Genomic DNA, 23,026 nt, shown 5'->3' with positions numbered 1-23,026 from the left:
CATTAGATAAATGTATTATCAAATCAAAGATCATTACATTTAATTCATCATAAACAATTTTAATATAGAAATTGATGACTAAAAATCTTGGTATGATATCACTTTATGACCAACATGGTATCTGAAATTTTATGATCACCAATTGTCTGTCTTCATCTTCATTGTAGGTACATTGATAGTTAAACATATTTACATATATAGATGCTCTTATGTACAGAAAATATGCAGATAAAATGTGTATGTTAATATATTTGCATTTTGCATAATTAGATATTAAAATGTTTAGTGTATATACTGCAGACTACATATAGTATATTTTAATACAAATACCTGTATATTACTTCAGGAATCAGATTATATTGGACCTATAGAAAACAGTCAGTCTTTGTTACTGATAATTAGCTTAGACTTCTGGAAAGTTTTCATTATGTTATATTTTGTGGAGTGTTAAATAGGTAAAAGTACTTCATCGTAAATAACCAACAGAAACATAGTCCAAAGATAGTAGGTGTACTAGGGAGTGCACAGAGGATTTGCCCATCTGGGATATGTGGGCTATGGACACTATAGGCTTATCCAAAGAGGTTGAGGCAAAGAAATGCTTTTAAAGGCAAAGGGGAAATGTACACATCATTTGTTTTTCAACAAAGAGAACATTGATTACAGGGGCTTATCACAGGGGTTGACACCAGTTTATTAGTGAAGACAGTGTGTCAGGGAAGTGTTCCTGTGCATTTGGATATCTGTCCTTTTGATTCATGCAACAAGCTCCAGTTTTGAAAGTCCTTGATAAAGTTCTTTCTTACAGGCATATGTGCATGAGAACCCTTTATCATAGGCATGTGTGTGAGGGCACTCCCATCTTAATCTCTTGGCTTTATTTTCTTGTTATGGTTTGACACAAGTGACTATATCATGATTCTGGCAGCTTACACATTTCCCCCTTTTTATTAACATTTCTCCAAAACTATCACTGAAAAGTCCTGTACTTAGGTTGAAGTTGTCCTTCGGTGCCAGAATGATCCTGTCTCAGTTGAAGGACTGGGCTGTACCAGCAATTTTAAGTCAATGTCAAAACCTGTTTAGCTATAAATAAATGCTCTTTCATTTATCCAAGGGAACCAAATATATATTTATCACATAAAAGGAGGTGTTTGGTTGTTTTTCTTACTTTTATACTACCATTTTTCTTTTTGTAGGTTTTACTCATTGAGAAATAACTTGTGCAGGGCTGGCCCCTGGCTCACTCGGGAGAGTGTGGTGCTGATAACACCAAGGCCAGAGTTTGGATCCTATATAGGGATGGCTGGTTAGCTCACTTGGAGAGCCTGGTGCTGACAACACCAAGTCAAGGGTTAAGATCCCCTTACTGGTCATCTTTTTTTAAAAAAAGAGAGAAATAACTGGTGGTTTATTTCTGTTTTATACAAAAAAGTCTTCTCCACCTGTGTCCTGCACCTGACTGTTGTCACCATTTTCCCTGGGATCATCTCTACTGTGTGCCCAACTGCAAAAGCTCATGGCTCCTGATCAAACTGGCCACTGCGCTGTTTAGAGTTGTGATCCCCATTCTCAATTTACTTCTCTAAATCCTTAGCAACAAAGACACAAAAAGGCCAATCAGGAGGTTAATCAACTCAAACCTGCATTCTTACTCGATATATTTTGATTAAATGTCTATATACATTTCTGTTCAAACTGTGTTCAGTTTTTCCTAAATATTGTTGGTGATAGTTTAGCTATCTTAATATATATATATATATATATAATGTTTTAAATCAGTTAAATGTTGCATATGCCATTATTTGCCATGTTCAGAATGTCTTACAATTATCTCTGGTTTTACATAGATACAATGCATTCCGATTCACTTCATCTAAGAAAGTTTCATAAGGAAATATATTTCAAATTTTTTTCCCTTCATTTATTTTTAATTTTAAATTTGTTCAATTTTTAAGTTTACTTGTACAATTTTTTGGTAAAATGTGTGGTTACAGTATTCTGCACAGTGATCCACTTGGGGAGATTGCATAGTGTTGTACCCTTTGACTTGCTCCTTCTCTTGTTATCTGTCAATTTTTCAGGGTGGTTGTATTAATTTATACTCCTCATAGCAATGTTTACAAGTCGTAAAGTTATGATCCACATCCTCAGAAGCACTTCCTATATAATCAGACTTTATGATTTTTACTAATTTGCTCTGTACACAGTATTTTATTGTAGATTTAATTTAAATATTTATGACTATTGAATTGGAACATATTTTAATGTTTACTAGATTGAGAACATCAGTCAAATTTTATTATAGAAAAGTGTCAAACCAAAGATTAAAGACTAAACACATTTGATGACTTTCTTGACCTGATCCATACTCATTTCATAACCAACTCTTATGATTCAATAAGTTATCTAAAACACAACATTTTGTTTCAACTTAAAACTTTATTTCAAATCAAATGAGGATTTGGAGTTTAATTATGAAAAACTATCAGACTTTAAGCAAGCAGATGCTGAAAATATTACTATAAACTCTATGTGTCACTCATTTCTGAGTATCAATGGAATATATTTGAAAGGTGTTGAAATAATTCTGAGTATGAAGAAAAAGTTCAATGTACTTCTAACTGCATTTTTCCATTACTGAGTGGTGCAAAGACCAAGGATAGTCAAATGTACTTTTCAATCACCCATTCACACAATAAACTTGCCCCTCCTACCAGTCTTTATATCAATAAATGATATCCACATCTCCTTAGTAGATTAAACAATAGAAAAATGTCATTTATTATTCTGTATTCTGTAGCTTCTCACAAACATCTGTCAATAAATTATATTGTTTCTTTTTGCAAAATAACTCTATTTCTTCAAGTGTTTGCTCTCTGAGCCATCACTGTCATTAAGTTGGTCTTTAGCAGCTAGTACAAAATGAGTCAACTATCCTTGTTTGTTAATCTTAATGACAGCATCAACAACCATACAAAATCAGGGGCAGTTTCTAATAGCTGAGAAGATAGATTTTGAGGTGAAAAGCAGTATAGTTATTGAAAGTTAAAGTATATTGCTAAGAAATATCCGTGATGTTTCTAGAATCTTAAAGTTCTACACAATGGTATGGTTGGGGGCTAGAAGAAATCCTGACTCCTGCTGTTTCACTCATGTACAGGCAATTTGGGATGAGTCAGAAAGCACTGAGACACCTACATGCATAACTAAGACAAGAAAGGCTCTGAGCTGTTCTTTTGCAATAGAGACTGTGGTCATGTTGTCAAGAGGAACATTCTGAGATAAGATTTCAATTGCCCTGAGTAACAGACTTTGTGGTACTTCTTACTGAGACAATATTTTTTTAAAAAATCTACATGAGAATCAGTTACCAGATCCAGGAAGTTAAAGAAAAAAGTGTTTTATATATTTCAAGCAAAATTATAGTAGGCCAATTTCAAAGATAAGCCAAAATTCCAATGAGATGTCCGAGGGAACTTTGACTACTTTTTTCTAGAGACATTTGCTAAAAGGCTGAGCTACACTTTTTATTCCTCTTAGACCCACAGGTAAAGGGTCAAATATAAGGTTAACTTGAAGACTCAGAGAAAACATTTCTCAATGTGGATTCAGACTCTGGACAAAAAGTCATGGGTGTAAAAGTGATCAGGAGATAAACCCTAACACCTAACATTGACAGTCTGAAGCTGAAATGTTACTTACCTAAGTGGGTTGGGAAATTTTAATCCTGGAAATTGGATGAAAGTTGTACTAGTGTGCTTGTGTTCTAAATGCCAATTGGAAATATGTAACATTATTATTGTGATGAAGATCAAATCATCAAAGACCTCAATTCATGAGTTTTTGAAAGTGATATCTGATATGTAATCAAAGATGATAAACATGTTAAAAGACAAGGCAATATAAGAAATATGAGGTGAAACAAATTACAATGACTAAAAATTAGGATTATTGAATGCGTATTGTAAATGAACTATACACCCTATGATTAAGATGACAAATTAAAAAAATAATAATAAAGTATACATTGACAGAGAACTGGGAATCATGAAAATGTACCAGGGTAATTAAAAAAATAACTAAATAAAAATATTATTTTTAAAGTACGTTAAATGAAATAAATAATATAATTGAAAGTTTTAATAGCAGATTAAAAACAGTTGAAAATAGAAATAGTATAATGAAACATATATCAGAGGAGAAAATATAATAAATTTTTCCGTGTCCGGCAACGGATCGCAACCCTCAGTGTCGCCCCCATACCGGATCAGGACCGGCAATGGGATCGCAGCCCTCGGTGTTGCTCCCACGCCTCGCTCAGCCAGTGAGATGGAACCGGTCTGTATGTGGGATCCGAACCCTCGGCGGGAGCGCCGCCGTGCTTCCCAAGCGGCGCACTATAGCAGTGCGCCACCGGGCTGGCCCTAATTGAAAGTTTTAATAGCAGATTAATAACAGTTGAAAATAGAAATAGTATAATGAAACATATATCACAGGAGAAAATATAATAAAATAAAGTAGAACAAAAAATAGAAAAACATATGAGGTAAGAGTGATAGAAGATACAATACTTGAGCTAACATATTTAACCGGAGACCCAGAAGTTGATGGAAAAAAAGGTAAAGAGGTCATATTTGAAGAAATAATCTCTTAAAATTTTCCTGTATTGAAGAAAGACATCCAATTACGTATAAACTTATACATTTATGAGTAAAAAAGTGTTGGTTGATTGCTATAGTTATTTTTCTAAGACCAGCACCTTCCCATATGATTAAATGATTTTAAATTAATGACATTATAAATTAGAAAGGAGGGATTTTCTTCCAATTGTCTTGTTTATAGCTCGTTGCAGTCCCTCACTCAAGATTCTCTTGGGTGTGATTCCCCAGGGTCACACTGTTAGTTTAAAAATACACAATGTATTGCCTAAATTTAGTTTCTAAATCTGTCACTCTATGCTATGATTTTTTTTTTTTTTTTAATGAGAATCAATGAAATTTTCTAGGTACCTTTACTGGCATCTTATTTGAATAAAACCCCTCTTGTCTAATTATAATCTATAACAATTTTTATAAAAAGTTACATTTTGGGGAACTGATTTTCAAAATTTGATTAACTGAATAAATGAAGACGTTAGTAAATAAGTCTACAAAAGATATCTGACTTCTGGTGAGAAGGATAGAGAAAAAAGTGGAAATTGATGATTTTATGTTGATGCATTCAAATCTTGGTGGAAATTTGTATCTAAGACAAATGGAAAAGTTAGAAAGGAATTGGGAAAGAAAGTTCTGTTTTCACCATGTCTCTCATTATGTTTTCCACCTCCTGTTCACTATTTGTACCATTTCCTACCTCCTGTAGGGTATTCCTAGAAAAGGTAACACTGAAAAATAGTCATACAGACTTGGGAGTGACAGCTCAGTAAACTTTAAATGAGGAAACTTTCTACTACTATTTTCTCCTCACTATCTTAAAATATGAAGTATCAGCATAAAAACACACAATTAATGTCCCCAATGGAAGGCTCTGTTAAGTCATCTCTAATTGTCATGGACTAAGATATGTTTCCCTGTTATTCTTCTATCCTTTTAGTCTTCCTTTTCATATAGTGGAATTTTAGTGAAATTCATAGTGGTAGGTCATACTTATTTAATCTTTAATAAGAGGCAGAAATCTTTTAAGCATTTGCTATTCACATATATGTTTATAATTTGTAAAAATAAAATGTAATGAAACAGTGACATTTCTTGTTTTATAGATGAGAAATTGAGACTGACTGTGTACAGAAAATATTCCGTGTTCAAATACTAAGTGACCAAAGAAAGATTCAAATGAAGCAGAAAAAAAGTCAAAAAATAAAACGTAAAAACAGATCCCATAAAAGCAGGATTGGTTTCTCATCAGGAGCCCTCTCCATTCCCTCACTGCTACTTTCTCTGTCATATCTGGCTGCCCAGGATGAACTCTCTGATTTCCTCCAACAGGATCCACGATGACAACTGAGGGAAACGAGAGTGCTGGAGCCACTTTTGTCCTCTTGGGCTTCTCAGAGTTCCCACACCTCCAGGCTTCTCTCTTCCAGGTGTTCTTGGCCATCTACACCATCACTGTGGTGGGGAACCTGGGCATGATTGTGGTCATAAAGATCAATCCCAAACTTCAGACACACATGCCACTTCTTCTTGGATTTTTGTTATTCCAGTGTAGTCACACCCAAACTACTAGAAATCTTAGTTGTGGAAGTCAGAATTATCTCCTTCAAAGGACGCATGACAAAATTTTTCTTTGCCTGCACATTTGTGACTGTGGAAATGTGCATATTAGTGGTGATGGTCTATGACTGGTTTGTGGCTCTTTGTAACCCCCTGCTCTACACAGCTGCTATGTCTCCTAAGCTCTGTGCTCTCCTGGTAGCTGGAACTTACACATGGGGTAGACTCTGTTCCTTGACAGTCACATATCCTCTTTTGGATCTATCCTACTATAGACAAAACATTATAAATCACTATTGTTATGAACATTCTGCCATTCTCTCTTTATCCTGCTCTTACACCTATTTCAGCCAGATGGTGATGTTAGTCATTTTTACATTGAATGATGCTTGTAGTCTCCTGATCACCCTCACCTTCTATGTCTTCATAGTTGTCACTGTCATCAAGATGCCTTCCACAGGTGGACTTTAGAAAGCCTTCTCAGCTTGGCGTGGCTCCTCACTGAGACATGCCACTTGCTTACCTCGACACAAGGCCCCCCGGGGCCTGTGGACCGGCCTACAATCCCACTCTCCCCACGGATCTCTGACAAGGCTGGTAGCGTGGGGAGCCCGCCCAGGGAAGAGGAGCCCGCCCAGATTGTCTCTCCACCACTCCCTGGGCTTCGGCCCCAGGCAAACTCCCTGTTTCCGGGAGGCAGATACCATCTCTGTGGGCCTCAGTTTGGAAGAACCCCTAACTGATTTCAGGTTGGGAGAGGGGAGCCAGAGCACTCTGGAGCTAGATTGAAGCTGCCGGAGAGCACTCCCGAAGGGCCCCTGGGTCGACCCGTGCTGGGGGGATTAAAAGAGGAGCTGTGTGCTGAGGGACCCTCCCTCGAGGAGCTCACATCCTGCAGTTGGAGAGACTAGACACCTGAAACTCTTCCTGGGCAGGGCGGGGCAGGGCACAGCTTTGATGTCTCATCTGAAAAACGAGGTTTGCAGAAGACACGCCTCAGCCCTGTTCTAAGCGCACAGAGTGGGGAGGGGTCTGGCAAAAGAAGGCAGAGTCTCGGAAAAAAAAATTACATACCCTGCGGGACCCCTTTTCAAGGCTCAACAGTCCCACCTAGTGCACACAGAGTGGGAAAATGCCCCATTAGCGAGGTGTAGAACACATATACCTTGCGGGACTGGCAGGGCAGTATCCAGCAACTTAGAAGGGTTCAAACTGACCAGAGAGGAGATTTCCCGCAGAGGTCCAAGACCCGAGAGAAACTCCCTACCAAAATGAACAAACACCCAAAAAGAGATACCAGAAATGCAAAAAACCAAGAAAGTACACCATCAAAAGATAATAAACCTCAAACTCTAGATCCTATAGAACAAGAAGCCCTTGAAATAAATGACAGGGAATTTCGAGTGATAATCCTAAAGAGACTGAATGAGATACAAGAAAACACAGCTAGACAGCATGATGAAACCAGGAAAAACATACAGGACATGAAAGAGGAAATGTACAAGGAAATCACTGTCATAAAAAAAAAAGTAGCAGAACTTGCCGAACTGAAGAAATTATTCAGCAAAATAAAAAACACAACAGAGAGGTTAACGAGCAGGATAATGGAAGTTGAAGAGAGAACCTCGGTTCTTGAAGATGGGCTCTTTGGAATAATACAAACAGACAAGAAAAAAGTATTAAAGATATCAAAGAAAATCTGAGAGAGATATTAGACAACCTTAAGCGCTCAAATATCCGAATCATGGGTATTCCAGAAGGGGAGGAAAAAGGCGAATGTATTGAAAACATATTCAACAAAATAGTGGCAGAAAACTTCCCAGACATAAGAAAAACCACAGATCTACAGATCCAAGAAACTCAACGATCTCCAAACGTATTCAACCCAAAAAGGGCTTCACCAAGGCATATTATAGTCAAAATGGCAAAACTCAAGGACAAAGAGAGAATCTTGAAAGCTGCAAGAGAGAAGCATCAAATAACCTATAAAGGAGCTCCAATCAGGTTAACATCAGACTCCTCAGCACAAACCCTAAAGGCTAGAAAGGAATGGGATGATATATTCAAAATACTAAAAGACAAAGATTGCCAACCAAGAATACTCTACCCTGCAAGGCTGTCCTTCCGAAATGAAGGGCAAATAGTACATTTCTCAGACAAACAAAAACTGCGGGAGTTCATCACCACACGACCACCCTTACAAGCAATTCTCAAGGGAGTACTGGGATTGGACCCTGAAAGATAATTACCACAGCCATAATAATCCAAGCAAAATCAAAACCCACCAGTATAATAAAAATGACAATCATGAAAAGAAAACAAACAAACAAAAACACTAGCTGCAACCTAAGGAACCAACAAACACAGAAAACAAACAGCAAAACAGAAAGCAAGGAACAAATGACACCTAAACAATACTTTATACCAATTGGACTTGGTGGATATCTACAGAACATTCCATCCAACAACCTCAGAATATTCATTCTTCTCATCAGCACATGGATCATTCTCCAGGATAGATCACATATTAGGACACAAATCAAGTCTCAACAAATTCAAAAAAATTGGAATTATCCCATGTATTTTCTCAGACCACAATGGATTAAAACTAGAAATCAATAATAAACAAAACTCTGGAAAGTATACAAACACATGGAAATTAAACAGCATTCTACTTAACGATACATGGGTCCAAGAAGAAATCAAGCAGGAAATAAAAAAATTTATTGAAACTAATGAAAATAATGATACATCATACCAAAACTTGTGGGATACAGCAAAAGCAGTACTAAGGGGAAAATTTATTGCATTAAATGCCTATCTGAGAAAAATGGAAAGATGGCAAGTGAACAACCTAATAATGCGCCGTAAAGAACTAGAAAAACAATAACAATCCAAACCTAAAGTTAGCAGACCGAAAGAAATCATCAAGATCAGAGCAGAACTTAACAATTTGAAACCCAAAAACAATACAAAAGATCAATGAATCAAAAAGTTGGTTTTTTGAAAAGATAAATAAAATTGACAAACCACTAGCACGGCTAACAAAAAAAAAGAAGAGAGAAGATTCAAATAACAAAAACTAAAAATGAAAAAGGTGATATTACAACTGACCCAACTGAAATAATCATTCATGATAAAGACCCTTTATAAATTAGGTATAGATGGAAAGTATCTCAACATAATCAAAGCCATATATAATAAACCCACTGCCAATATCATCCTGAATGGGGAAAAACTAAAAGCTTTTCCTTTAAGAACAGGAACCAGACAAGGATGCCCACTCTCACCACTCCTATTCAACATAGTTTTGGAAGTATTAGCCAGAGCAATCAGAGAAGAGAAGGAAATAAAGGGCATTCAGATTGGAAAGGAGGAAGTCAAACTGTCCCTGTTTGCAGATGACATGATCCTATATATTGAACAGCCCAAATCATCTATTAAAAAACTCTTAGAGGTGATAAAAGAGTTCAGCACAGTAGCAGGATACAAAATCAACACACAAAAATCAGTAGCATTTCTTTTCACCAATAGTGAACAAGCAGAAAGAGAAATCAAGAAAGCCTGCCCATTCACAATAGCCACCAAAAAAATAAAATACTTAGGAATTGAACTAACTAAGGATGTGAAAAATCTCTATAATGAGAAGTATAAACCACTCCTGAGAGAAATTAGAGAGGATACAAGAAGATGGAAAGACATCCCATGCTCCTGGATTGGAAGAATCAATATAGTGAAAATGACTATACTACCCAAAGTTATCTACAAATTTAATGCAATCCCCATTAAAATTCCTATGACATTTTTCTCTGACATGGAAAGAACTATACAGTCATTTATCTGGAATAACAAAAGACCACGAATAGCCAAAGCAACGCTGAGCAAAAAAAATAAAGCTGGAGGTATTACTCTACCTGACTTTAAACTATACTACAAAGCTATAATAACCAAAACAGCATGGTATTGGTATAATAACAGAGACTCTGATCAATGGAATAGAATAGAGCACCCTGAAATCAACCCACGCACTTACTGCCATTTGATCTTCGACAAAGGCATTAAGTCTATTCACTGGGGTCGGGACTCCCTCTTCAGCAAAGGGTGCTGGGATAACTGGTTATCCATTTGCAGGAGATTGAAACTAGACCCACATCTCTCACCATTTACTAAAATCAACTCAAAATGGATTAAGGATTTAAATATACACCCTGAAACAATAAAACTTATTAAAGAAAATATAGGAGAAACCCTTCAGCAAATAGGGCTGGGCACAGACTTCATGAATATGACCCCAAAAGCATGGGCAACCAAAGGAAAAATAAACAAATGGGACTATATCAAACTGAAAAGTTTCTGCACAGCAAAAGAAACAATTAACAGAGCTAAAAGACAGCCAACAGAGTGGGAGAAAATATTTGCAAAATACATATCTGACAAAGGACTAATATCCAGAATATATAAGGAACTCAAACAACTTTACAAGGAAAAAACAAGCAACCCAATTAAAAAATGGGCAAAAGAGCTAAGTAAGCATTTCTCTAAAGAAGATATGCAAATGGCCAACAGTCATATGAAAAAATGCTCAACATCACTCAGCATCCGGGAAATGCAAATCAAAACCACACTGAGATACCATCTCACCCCAGTTAGGATGGCTAAAATCCAAAAGACGCTGAAAGATAAATGCTGGTGTGGTTGCGGAGAAAAAGGAACTCTCTTACATTGTTGGTGGGAATGCATAATGGTGCAACCCCTATGGAAAATGGTTTGGAGGTTCCTTAAACAGCTGAAGATAGATCTACCATATGACGCAGCTATCCCACTGCTGGGAATATATCCAAAGGAATGGAAATCATCAAGTCGAAGGTATACTTGTTTCCCAATGTTCATTGCAGCACTCTTCACAATAGCCAAGAGCTGGAATCAGCCCAAATGTCCATCATTGGATGAGTGGATACGGAAAATATGGTATATGTACACAATGGAATACTACTCAGCTATAAAAATGAATGAAATACTGCCATTTGCAACAACATGGATGGACCTTGAAAGAATAATATTAAGTGAAACGAGTCAGGCAGAGAAAAAGAAATACCACATGTTCTCACTTATTTGTGGGAGCTAAAAATAAATAAATAAATTCACACATGCACACACACTCTCACACACACACACACACAAAACAAACAAAAACCAAAAACCAAAAAAACCCCAATAAACCGGGGGGGGGGGGGGAAAATATAACAACTGCAATTTTTTTGAAGTACTTACAACAAGCAAATGGAAAGGACATGCTTGAGTGGGAGGGGGGAGAGGGAGGAGGGAGGGAGGTTTCGGTGATAGGACATAATAATCAACTACATTGTATATTGACAAAATAAAAAAAAAAAGAAAAGAAAAGAAAGCCTTCTCCACCTGTGCCTCACATCTCATTGCCATCATTATTTTCCACGGTGGTCTCCTCTTCCTCCACTGTGTGCCCAAATTCTAAAATTCTTATTAAAGTAAGTCCTGTGTTTTACACTATTGTGATTCCTGTGCTAAATCACCTTATCTACAGCCTTAGAAGAAGATGTGAAAGAGATTGTCAGGAAATTAATTTACACCCAAAATACTTTCTCACTCCACGTAATCACATATGCACACACAGTAACACAAACATACCTAGTTGTATTTAAAATATGCTTTACATGCTGTATTGATGATAATTAATTTTCTCTTCGAATAAGGTGGTAAAATTTATTCAGAAAAATCCTTCAGATAATTTATATATCCATAATCATTAAATTGAGTATGCTTTAAACATCACCTGCAGGTAAAAGAGAAAAATAATAAGAAAGAAAATTGTGTTTATATTTTCCCAGAATGTAGTAGGCTAAATAATGGCCCTTAAAGATGTCCATATTCTAACACTTAGAGCCGGTAAATATATTACCACTAATACCATTAAACATTACACTTCTCTCTCTCTCTCTCTCTCTCTCTCTCTCTCTCTCTCTCTCTCTCTCTCTTTCTCTCATGCTATGTCTGTTATCATGAAATACGGCATCTTTTTAGATAAGTACTTTCCAATAATAATCCTCTATGATACTCTCTCTGAGAGAGAAAATATAGAATATTATCTGCACTCCACAAATTGCCCATAAAACTTTCCTAGTCACTGTGACTACCTGCACCTTTAGAAGTAAAATCCATTGTAGGGATTGTGTTATTAAAGAAATTTTTCCTATTCAGCCCCAACCCTCTAAGTATATATTGTGAGAGCATAAATTTTGATGCTGTCTCTATTTGAAATTCATATGAAGCAAATCTTACTGTATACATTTTATTTAGTTATATTTGTATTGAATTTTCTCCAGGTTGTGATTTGTCTTTTCACTGTCCTGATTATTTATTTAGGTACAAAGATTTTCTAATTTTTATTGAAGCACAATTCTTCAAATTGTTTCTTTATACTGTGAAGTGCTCTTAATATCTTAATTAAGAAATATTTATCTCCTCCAAAATAATAATGAAGATAATCTCAAATTTTATGTGCTATATATTGTCCTAAATTCCTTACATTGTTCTATCTTTCAGGTTATATTCATTTTATTTTACTTTGTATTCTAGATTTTACTTTGTCTTTTTATAGTCATTCCTGTGATAGACCTGGAATTAATTTTAGCCGTGCTATGACAAAAAGCTTATTTTGTATATTAATGAATGAATGCATATTTGTCCCAACAATATTTATTGAAAAGTCACTTCATGAAAAATTTCTCTATAGTGTTCAATTTTTCATATGGCCAGTTTTCATATATGTTTTTGTTGATAACTAGACTGTATTAATGTTTCTATTTGTTTTATACTTGGAAACAGCTATAATCAATAAGTTTTGATATACAATAAGCAACTCTTGAAAAGTTGCAATTTTTTCTGAGTGGTGATTGAGATATTTTTGTAAATTTCTTTTAAAATTTCTTATTAATTTTATGATAATTTGTGTATTACATTGTATTATCAGCTTGTATGTTACATACTCCCTTTAAATACAGTATTTTTGTGTGGTTTCCAATATTATTATTATTGATTATTTTTCTTGCCTTGGTTAAGCTAGGAACTTCAATATAATTTGAAGAACTTGCTAAAAGCGGACATCCTTGATTTTGATTTTACGCAATCATTTATACATCATAATGAAAATGTTTGGTGTAGTTTTTTTTTACTATACATCATAATGACAATGTTTGGTGTAGTTTTTATTGGATAGCTTTATTTATTTATTTTTTCAGGAATATGTATTCTTATGTATGATGAAATAGACTTTAAACCAAAAACCATAAAAGGAGATAAAGAGCCATTATATAATGATAAAGTGATCTATACAGCAAGCAGGGTACATATATATGTACCCAATACCAGAACACCTAGATATATAAAGCACACCCTATTAGGCCTAAAGAAAGAGATTGACCCCAATACGATAATAGTTGGGGACCTGAACACCCATCTCTCAACATTGGACAAATCATCTTGCTTCCAAATCAACAAAGAAATACAGGATTTAAATTTGACAATAGGCTAATTTGGCTCGGCAGATAACTACAGAATATTTCATCCATTAAGTACAGAATATACATTCTTCTCAGCACATGAATCATTCTACAGGATTGACCACACATTAGGTCACAAATCAAGTCTCAAAAAATTTTACAAAATTGATACAAAAATATACAAGAAGTATCACTCCAGATCACAATGGATTAAAACTAAAAATCAATAACCAGCAAAACTCTGGAAACTGTACAAACACATGGTAATAAAACAGCCTGCTCTTGAATGACGTATGGATCCACAGAGAAACTAAAGAGGAAATCAAAAATTTCTTGAAACTAATGAAGATAAAGACCAATCATACCAAAACCTGTGGGATACTGAGAAAACAATACTAAGAGAAAAGTTAATTGCAATAAATGTTTACATCAAAAGAATAGAAAAAATTCAAATAAACAACTTAAGGCTACATTTCTAGTAACTAGAAAAACAAGAAAAATCCAATATCAAAATTAGTAGACAGAAATAAATAAATAAGACCAATTCAGAACTGAATGAAATAGAGAGCCAAAAAAATGATACAAAAGACCAATGAAACATAAAATTGTTTTTTTGATAAGATAAACAAAATAGACAAACCTTTAACTAGGCTAACTGAAAAAAGAAAGCAGAAGACCCAACTAACAAAAGTAAGAAATGAAACAGGAGACATTACTACTGTTACTGCAGAAATACAAGAAATCATTAGAGTGTATATAATATAGTCTCTATAAACAATTGTTTTGTCTAAGGGATACCTATACTCCCATGTTTATCACAGTTTTATTTACAATAGCCAAGATTTGGAACCAAGCTAAATGTCCATTGACAGATAACAGGATAAGGAAAATATGATTTATATAAACAACAGAATACTACTCTGCCATAAAGAGAATGGAATTCTGACATTCACAGCAACATGGATGAACTTAAATAAATAAATAAATAAATAATAAATAAGTGAAATAAGCCAGACACAGAAAGAGAAATACCACAAGTCCTGACTCATAAGTGGAAGCCAAAATAATAAACATAAATAATAAAATAATAAATAACTTTTAAATAAAAAAGAAAGATAGAACAGTCACAATAATACATTGAATTTCAAATGGAGAAAACAGAGCTGAGGTTACCAGAGGTGTAAAGGAGGGTTGAGGGGTTAGTGATAAATTGATAAATACACACAAAAGTGATCACACTGTATAATATTGAATATACTAATTATCCTGATTAGGGATCACATTTTGCATGCAGGTATTGATATTCAAAACTGTACCCCACAGATGTGCAATCAATTATGTTTCAATAAAATAAGTAATTACAAAGTATACTAGCCTCTCAAAATGACCTTGGAAGTGCCTCCTTTTATTTAATCCAGAGGAAAATTATGCATAATATTAGAATTCACTGGAAAATAGAAAAGTTTTCATCATACACAAAGGTATTCAATTATGAATTCACTTTATTTTACATTGGTAGGAAAATTATGGTGTAAATTTATTATTGTCTGTTTTATTGATTAATTTTTTTTTTTTAATTCATCCATCATACTTGTTTTCAAAGTTGTTGGCATGATTTTTTTTTTATAATATTCTCCTTCTAAAATTAGCAGAGTCTGTAATAATTCTCTCTTTCAATGCTTAAAGTGTATATTTTTGCCTTATTTCTGTTCCCCCCCCCCCTTAATTGAATATATGAGACTTTAATCAACTTTGTTTTCTCAAAGAACCATTTTGGAATTGTTTATCTCTTCTCTCTTATGTTTGTTATTTACTCCATTAATTTCTTCTGTCTTCTTATTTTTTATTCTGTTTTATTTCTTCAGATTTTTTTTTTTTTTTTTTTTTTTTTTTTTTTAATGAAAATACCCCTGACTTTCTATCTAGAGGCCTTTTTCCCTGGTAGTAGAAATGTGCTTAGTACATGCATAGGACAACTTGAAATTGCCAGGAAGTTACCTCCAGAAATCGGTCTCAACCAATGATACACTGTAGAGGCTATATCAATAACCCAACTTCCTCAACTCTATGTGAGACAAGCTAGAGTTAGATTTTATACAGTCTTCCCAAGGTATTGGTTGGGACTAAAACCCAATTGTCCTAAAAAGACCCCACCATTCATCAATGCTGTCTTTTCAACTTAGCTACTGGTGCTTACTAAAATCCCCTTCCCAATAAACTACTTGCATCTAAATCCTTGTTTTTGTCACTGCTACTAAAGAAATCAACCCAGGAAAGAATGCAAAACATCATTGGAACATGTATGAGACTTGCATGTAATTACCATATAAAGAGCTCATACTAACTATAAACTACAAAAAATACCCAAGAAATATTAGCAAACAATCTAATGAATGAACTTCAAAGAGAATTTAAATTGATAAAATCAAGTATTGACAAGGATGTGGATTTAACAAATGTTATAAGTGCTGAGTATGAGTGTAAAGTTGATCAAAACCTTTGTAAACCTCTTTGGAAGTATAAACTCATAATTTCATTCCTTGGTATATACTCAACAGAAACATATATTTCCATCAAAGAGACAAGAATGTTCAGAACAACACTATTTCTAATCTCCTCAAACTGAAAATAACTAATCTGTACATCAAGTATAAATATTTTTGTTGTATTAATTCAACTAAGTGCTGTAGAAAAATGAGAAAAACAAACAAAACTCTTAATTACCCATACTCAGAATAACATCACACAATTTCACAGCCATAAGGTTAAGCAAGAAATGGCAAATACCAAAGTGTATAAATAGTATCTTTTATTAATATAATGTTAATACACAAGCAAAATTAGACTTCAGTAATGTGTCTGAATAGATGTTACCCTTCAGAACTACTTACTGGGAGGAGGCATTCTGTATGCTTTTGAGAAATATTTTGGTAATTGATATTAAGCCGTGATTATGGGTTTCTGGGGAAGTATGTTGAGGTGAAATGCCTTTCTCAACACATCGTATCAGGGGTACATGAAGTCCACATCATATTACTGGTTATGGTAACCTGGATCTTTTGCCTAAGGTAGTGTTTGCTAGGTTTCTCCACTATAAATGTCAATGCAAAATTTAAAATTCTGTTAATACCAGCTACTTATGAATAGTTCTTTTTATCTTATTTTCAAACTATCAGTAATGTTGTCTTCAATGAATATATATTATTTCAATAATTCAATACCTTACAGCAGTTAATGGAATAGATGTGATGATGTAATTATCCCTAATGATTTAGCAAAAATATACCTATCACAAGGACACCAGACACAGTGTTTCAACTAATTGTATGTTTTGATGTCCACTGAGGAATACTACAATTATAATTCCACGGGATCTATAGCTCCATAGTTATGGGGGCAGGTATAAGACTCAGAGTTTAGCAGGGTTAGGACTGTGCATACAGCCTTCAGTTTTTTTCTTGCACTTTCTGAGATTTCTTATGTCCTGGAAATAAAATGCTGTTTTACTGCACACTCATTGAAATGTACCGCCGCTTTCGTTGTCGATCTTAAGCCTGTTGCTATCTTACGGAATGTTTGATTACTGAGAAGAAAATTGCCTGAGATTCATTAATTATACAAAGAAATCATGAGTAAATTAATCAAGCAATTCTGGTTTCAGGTTAGTTCATTTGTCTTTTGGTACCTTCTATTCAGGTGGGAAATGTGGACGTCTAGCTCATACAGAGTACTCTAAAAATTACACAGGTCTATTTTCATGCACAGAGACATTTTACTTCTCACCAGCAAGGTGTGAAATGTTTATTAACATTTTTTTTTATTATTACAGAAACTGGCAAGAGTTATACCAGTGAGGAAGAATTGAGAAAAGTTGCAGAAAATGGAATATTTGTTGATGTTGATCACCCCCAGGTACAAGTCTAATTGGTGTAGGAAATTCATTTGAAATTGCCAGGGCTTAAATACCACTGATTTTTTCTTAGTATCTTGATGTTATTTACCTAGTAAATGTGCCAAATAACCAGAGCTGTAGTAACAGGCTTTACTAATGTGATAAAATGTTGAACGGGAAGTCATTTATTAAAACTGTGAGCAAGAGTGAATGTTTAAAATGTATCCACCCAGCTCCAGTTGCTCACAATTATATTGGACATATTATGCTCACAAAAAATGCTGCTTCAAGGGTTGCTTGCGGTGCACGTAAAGGTAGAAACTCATGGAGTAAGTTTGGATCCTGGCACTTGTTCCAAGTAAAGCCGAGAAGATGGAAGAATTATACATGCATGTGCTGTACCCTCGGGTCTATATCTTCATTTATTCTTTACTCATTACAAGGCAATTCTTTTTATGTCCTTACTCCTCTCATCTCCGTATCTTCCTGAAATTTGCCTCTTCATAAAAGAGGCCATTTTTTTTTATTGGTTTAGAAATGGACAATTTTCATTATACAGTTTCCATTGTATCATAGATCATATTTGGTATGAAAATATTGGTGAATTTAGGATGGAGTTATATATACTGCATATATGTGTATATGTCAGGAGTGATGACCTGAAGCACATTAATAAGCAGTTCATAAATATTTAATTGAATTACTTTATGTAATAAAAGAATAAAAGTTAAACAAAATGTAAATAAAGACTCAAAAATACAGCAGGAGCACTGCTCATTGGTGGAGGTTTTAATAGGGAACATAGAAATATCCCATGGATGACATTCTGCTGCAAACTCTGAAACATTAGGTGGAATGTATGGATCAGGTACATTTTGAGGTTTATTCCAACTCTTAAACTGTATGGTTATTTAATTCTGTATTATGCCTTGAAAATGTGGAAAATAAAAAAAATAATAATAATAACACCAAAGTTAATGTACCACCAACTGCAGTGTCAAGCCATCTTCTTGATCTTTAGTGTCATTCTCAGAATAATGACAAGGTTCTCTGTGCTTCTGTTCTGCCTCTCTTGCCTCTATTTTTTATAATTTCCTTTGTACCCTTAATTTCTATTTCAGTTCTATGTTAACAATACTGACAAGTGCTGATTTTCAACAATAGGACTATTAACTATATATTTTCCACACCGCTGATACTCACCCTTTAGCATGCATCAAAACCACCTGGAGGCCAGGTTAAAACACAAATTGTGGGCCTCATTGTAGAATTTTAGATTAGAAGTCTGATGATGAGGCTGCAGAATTTGGAATCCTAAGAAGTTCCAGGTGGTGCTGCTGCTGCTGTTTGGGGACTGAACTTTGAGAACCACACTTCTGTGTCACTCTTCACAGAGACACTTGAAGTCTCTTTCCTCACTCTGTTTCACTTTCCTCTTTTCATTTCTACTTTCCAGAAATAACTTTTTTGTTGTTTTATCCAACAGAAATCATGATTTTATCTGAAGGAAATCAAAGCACTGCACTCACTTTTATTCCCCTGGGTTTTTCAGAATACCCAGAATTTTGGCTTCTGCTCTTTCTGGTTTTCTTGTCCATCTACACAGTCACTGTGGTGGGGAATTTGGGCATGATAATCATCATCAAGGTCAATTCAAAACTCCACACAATCACGTACTTTTTCCTGAGTGACTTGCCCTTTGTAGATTTCTGTTATTCCACCGTAGTTACACCTAAAATGTTGGAGAACTTGGTTGTGGAAGACAGAACCATCTCTTTCTCAGGCTGCATCACACAGTTTTGTTTCACTTGCAGTTTTGTAGTGACAGAAACGTTCATGCTAGCAGTGATGATGGCCTATGACCATATTGTGGCTTTTTGTAACCCTTTGGTCTGTACCACTACTATATCTCAGAAGCTGTGTGTCCTTCTGGTGGGTGGGCCTTACACATGGGGTGTAGTGTGTTCCCTGACACTCACGTATTTTCTTCTTACACTGTCCTATTGTAAGTCTAGCATCATAAATCATTTTATCTGTGACTACTCTGTAATTATTTCTGTTTCATGCTCAGACCCTATATCACCCAGATGGTATGTTTTATTTTTTCCATATTCAATGAAGTGAGCAGCGTGATGATTTTTCTTATGTCATATATACTCATTTGCATCACTGTTATGAAGGTACCTTCTGCAAGTGGGCGCCAGAAAACCTTCTCCACCTGTGCTTCCCACCTGACGGCCATCACCATCTTCCATGGAACCATCCTTCTCCTTTTCTATGTCCCTAATACTAAAACTTCTCAACTTATAATTACAGTGGCTTCTGTATTTTATACAGTGGTGATTCCCATGCTGAACCCATTGATCTATAGCCTTGGGAACAAAGAGGTGAAGAACACGTTCAAAAAATTAGGTGTCACCAAGTTGCTTTGTTACTCAATTTAATATTCTTTGACTTACTTTATATTTCAAAAAAATTGTTTCCTGTAGTATAGATTGCCCAACTCTTATAGTGTGATTGATTATTCCAATTATTTAAACAATAGGCTAGTAGTATATCTAAGCAGAACATCATTTTATGATTATTGATTTTTGCATACATCAATGTTTAGTGGAATAGCTGTAATCCATGTAAATTAAAAATTTAAAAAATAGAACATTTGTAACAATGTTTAAAAATTATTTTTTTAAATATCTTACTTAATGTAACTAGGATTTTATAGCTGTGATTCCAAAGAAAAACTAATTTCCAACTCATCAAATATGAACATTTCAGGATAGTCCCTGAATTAATTGGGGAGCCCATACCATTGAGAGTGTTTTTACAAATACTTCAGCTTACTGCATCTTGTACACCAAATCTCCCTTTGGTTTTTGTTGGGTTCAAAGGCAGAAGGTGATTTTAATTCACGAAAATTATAGTCTCTTGGCTAGCAAACAAAATTGAATAAAATATTATTTTGCTTTTCCTAACTGTATACTCTATTTCACTTCAAAAATTATTTGAATAATCAAGGCAATCACATTTTAGGGTAATAAGAGCAAAAATGGATTCACACATATCTGGTAATTCAAATTTCAACATATGAGTCATTATAATTTAATGGAAAAAGGATAATATTCTAGCAAATAATAATGGAAAAACTACATATCCATACAGATAAAGAGGCTTAATTTTTACCTCACATCATACACAACTATTACCTTTAATCAAAATTTCAGCATATATGTCATTATAATTTAATGGAAAAAGTATGATATTCTAGCAAATAATAGTGGAAAAACTGGATATCCATACAGATAAAAGAGGCTTAACTTTTCCTCACATCATATACAACTATTACCTTTAATCAAATGAAACATATCATAGATGTAAGCACAAATGGTAAAGTCACAAATTTTAGCATAATACAAAGGGAGAATTTTTCCAAAAATGGAGTGAAAAAGTTCTAGATTGAACCCAAAATAAATAGCTTATTAAAAATTGATAAAATTAACTTCATCTACATTAAAAATGTGATACAAGGTTTTTTTAATAATGTAAGATACCGTTAGAAAATAAAAGTGTAAGCCACTGATTGAGATTAAATATTTGCAACATGTATGTCTGACAATATATTTGTATTTCAAGTGTATAAAGCACTCTCACTATCATGACAAAAAAACAAATCATTCATTTTTTTTAAAGAATATTTGAAATAGTTGAGCAGATACTTGAAAAAAGAAGATATGCAAATTATCAATAAACACTTTAACACATGTTATGTATTATTAGTCATCAAATAAAGTTACTTTAAAACCACAATGAGATATCACTGAACAATCATCAGATTAGTTAAAACAAATATGACTGAAATACCAAGTATTCATGAGAAAATGGAGCAAATGGAATGTTCATATATTTGAGATGGGGTAGAAGGTACAATAAGATTGAAAATAGTTTGGCAGTGTCTTATGAAGTTATACAGAGACTTCCCACACAACCCAACACTTTTTTTCCTAGTTACATACCCACGGAAAATAAAATCAAATATTTTAATATAGGAGAAAACTCTTCCTCTGGCATATGTAATAATCTAGGGAAGGGAAAGTGTAGGGAGAGTATGCAATTGGGAAATCTGCGAACTTTTTTTGACACTTTAAAAAGTGATTTTCCTGGAATAGGTGGATTTTCTTCTAAAAAGAGCTATTGGTGTAGACAAATTATACTGGAAAGACAGAAATGTCTTGTCACTTTAACATAGGGAAAATGATTATACACATGTATATGAACATGGATACATACATATATACACATGTAAGTCTATGTATAGTCATATATGTAAAATTATGCACACACTCACATACATATATATGTATATATATAGTATATGGTACAATATACATATACATGGCAGTGTGTGTAAGTCTTCACCTGCATTGTGCCTTTGACCACCTTCTCATAAACTCTATATTACCAAGCCTTTGAGAATTATACTGATGAGGTATTAATTGTCCCCCCCATGTAATTGTCCTATTGAGATGCAAGTTAGGGGTGTAGTTTGTTCTTTTTAAAAAAGTGGTTTACACATTGCTATTGATTCTGAGAAAAGACAGACTCTATATATGAGTCGATATCTAGTCAGGAAAAGGAAATAATTGCTCTTGGTTTTTAAACAGAGGAAATTTAAAACAGCGATTTATTATAAAGGTGCTGGGAAAAAGGAGGAAGAGAGAGGTCTTCCTTAGATTAGTAAAGGAGCCATTAAAATTCTCAGGCTGAACAAACAAAAGATTTGATAAGACTCAACCCACACCATGATCGATTCCTGTTCTTTGAATGTGGCAATCCTGACGTTTTGATTGAGGCTTTCCAGGTGTTTGCCTTGATCAGATCTATAAAACCTTATACAGATCAAACTACTCTCCCAAAGTTTGAATTTAGTTCCTTCTCTTGCTACTCAACGTAGCTTAAAAGAAGGCAGATACTGAAAGGGAGATGGTCAAGCTTTGTGGAAGCTCACAATTCCCTAGTCAGATTTTATCTCCGAAGGATCATGACATTTCTGTGGAAGATGTAAGTCTATGTATAGTCATATATGTAAAATTATGCACACACTCACATACATATATATATGTATATATATAGTATATGGCAAAATATACATATACATGGCAGTGTGTGTAAGTCTTCACCTGCATTGTGCCTTTGACCACCTTCTCATAAACTCTATATTACCAAGCCTTTGAGAATTATACTGATGAGGTATTCCTTGTCCCCCACATGTAATTGTCCTATTGAGATGCAAGTTAGGGGTATAGTTTGTTCTTTTTTTAAAAAGTGGTTTACACATTGCTATTGATTCTGAGAAAAGACAGACTCTATATATGAGTCGATATCTAGTC

General features: G+C 34.4%; 2 pseudogenes; both read left to right on the top strand.

Moving 5' to 3' along the window:
- The first annotated feature begins 5,995 nt into the window (after positions 1-5,995).
- Positions 5,996-6,686, top strand: LOC103610302 (annotated as a pseudogene).
- Positions 6,687-19,133: 12,447 nt separating this feature from the next.
- Positions 19,134-20,086, top strand: LOC103610301 (annotated as a pseudogene).
- Positions 20,087-23,026: the final 2,940 nt, after the last annotated feature.

The sequence above is a fragment of the Galeopterus variegatus genome, unplaced genomic scaffold (genome assembly GCF_000696425.1).
Source record: "Galeopterus variegatus unplaced genomic scaffold, G_variegatus-3.0.2 Scaffold10895, whole genome shotgun sequence".
NCBI classification, from domain to species: Eukaryota; Metazoa; Chordata; class Mammalia; order Dermoptera; family Cynocephalidae; genus Galeopterus; species Galeopterus variegatus.
Note: the sequence above shows the minus strand (reverse complement) of the source record. Positions and strands in the feature narration are given on the sequence as shown.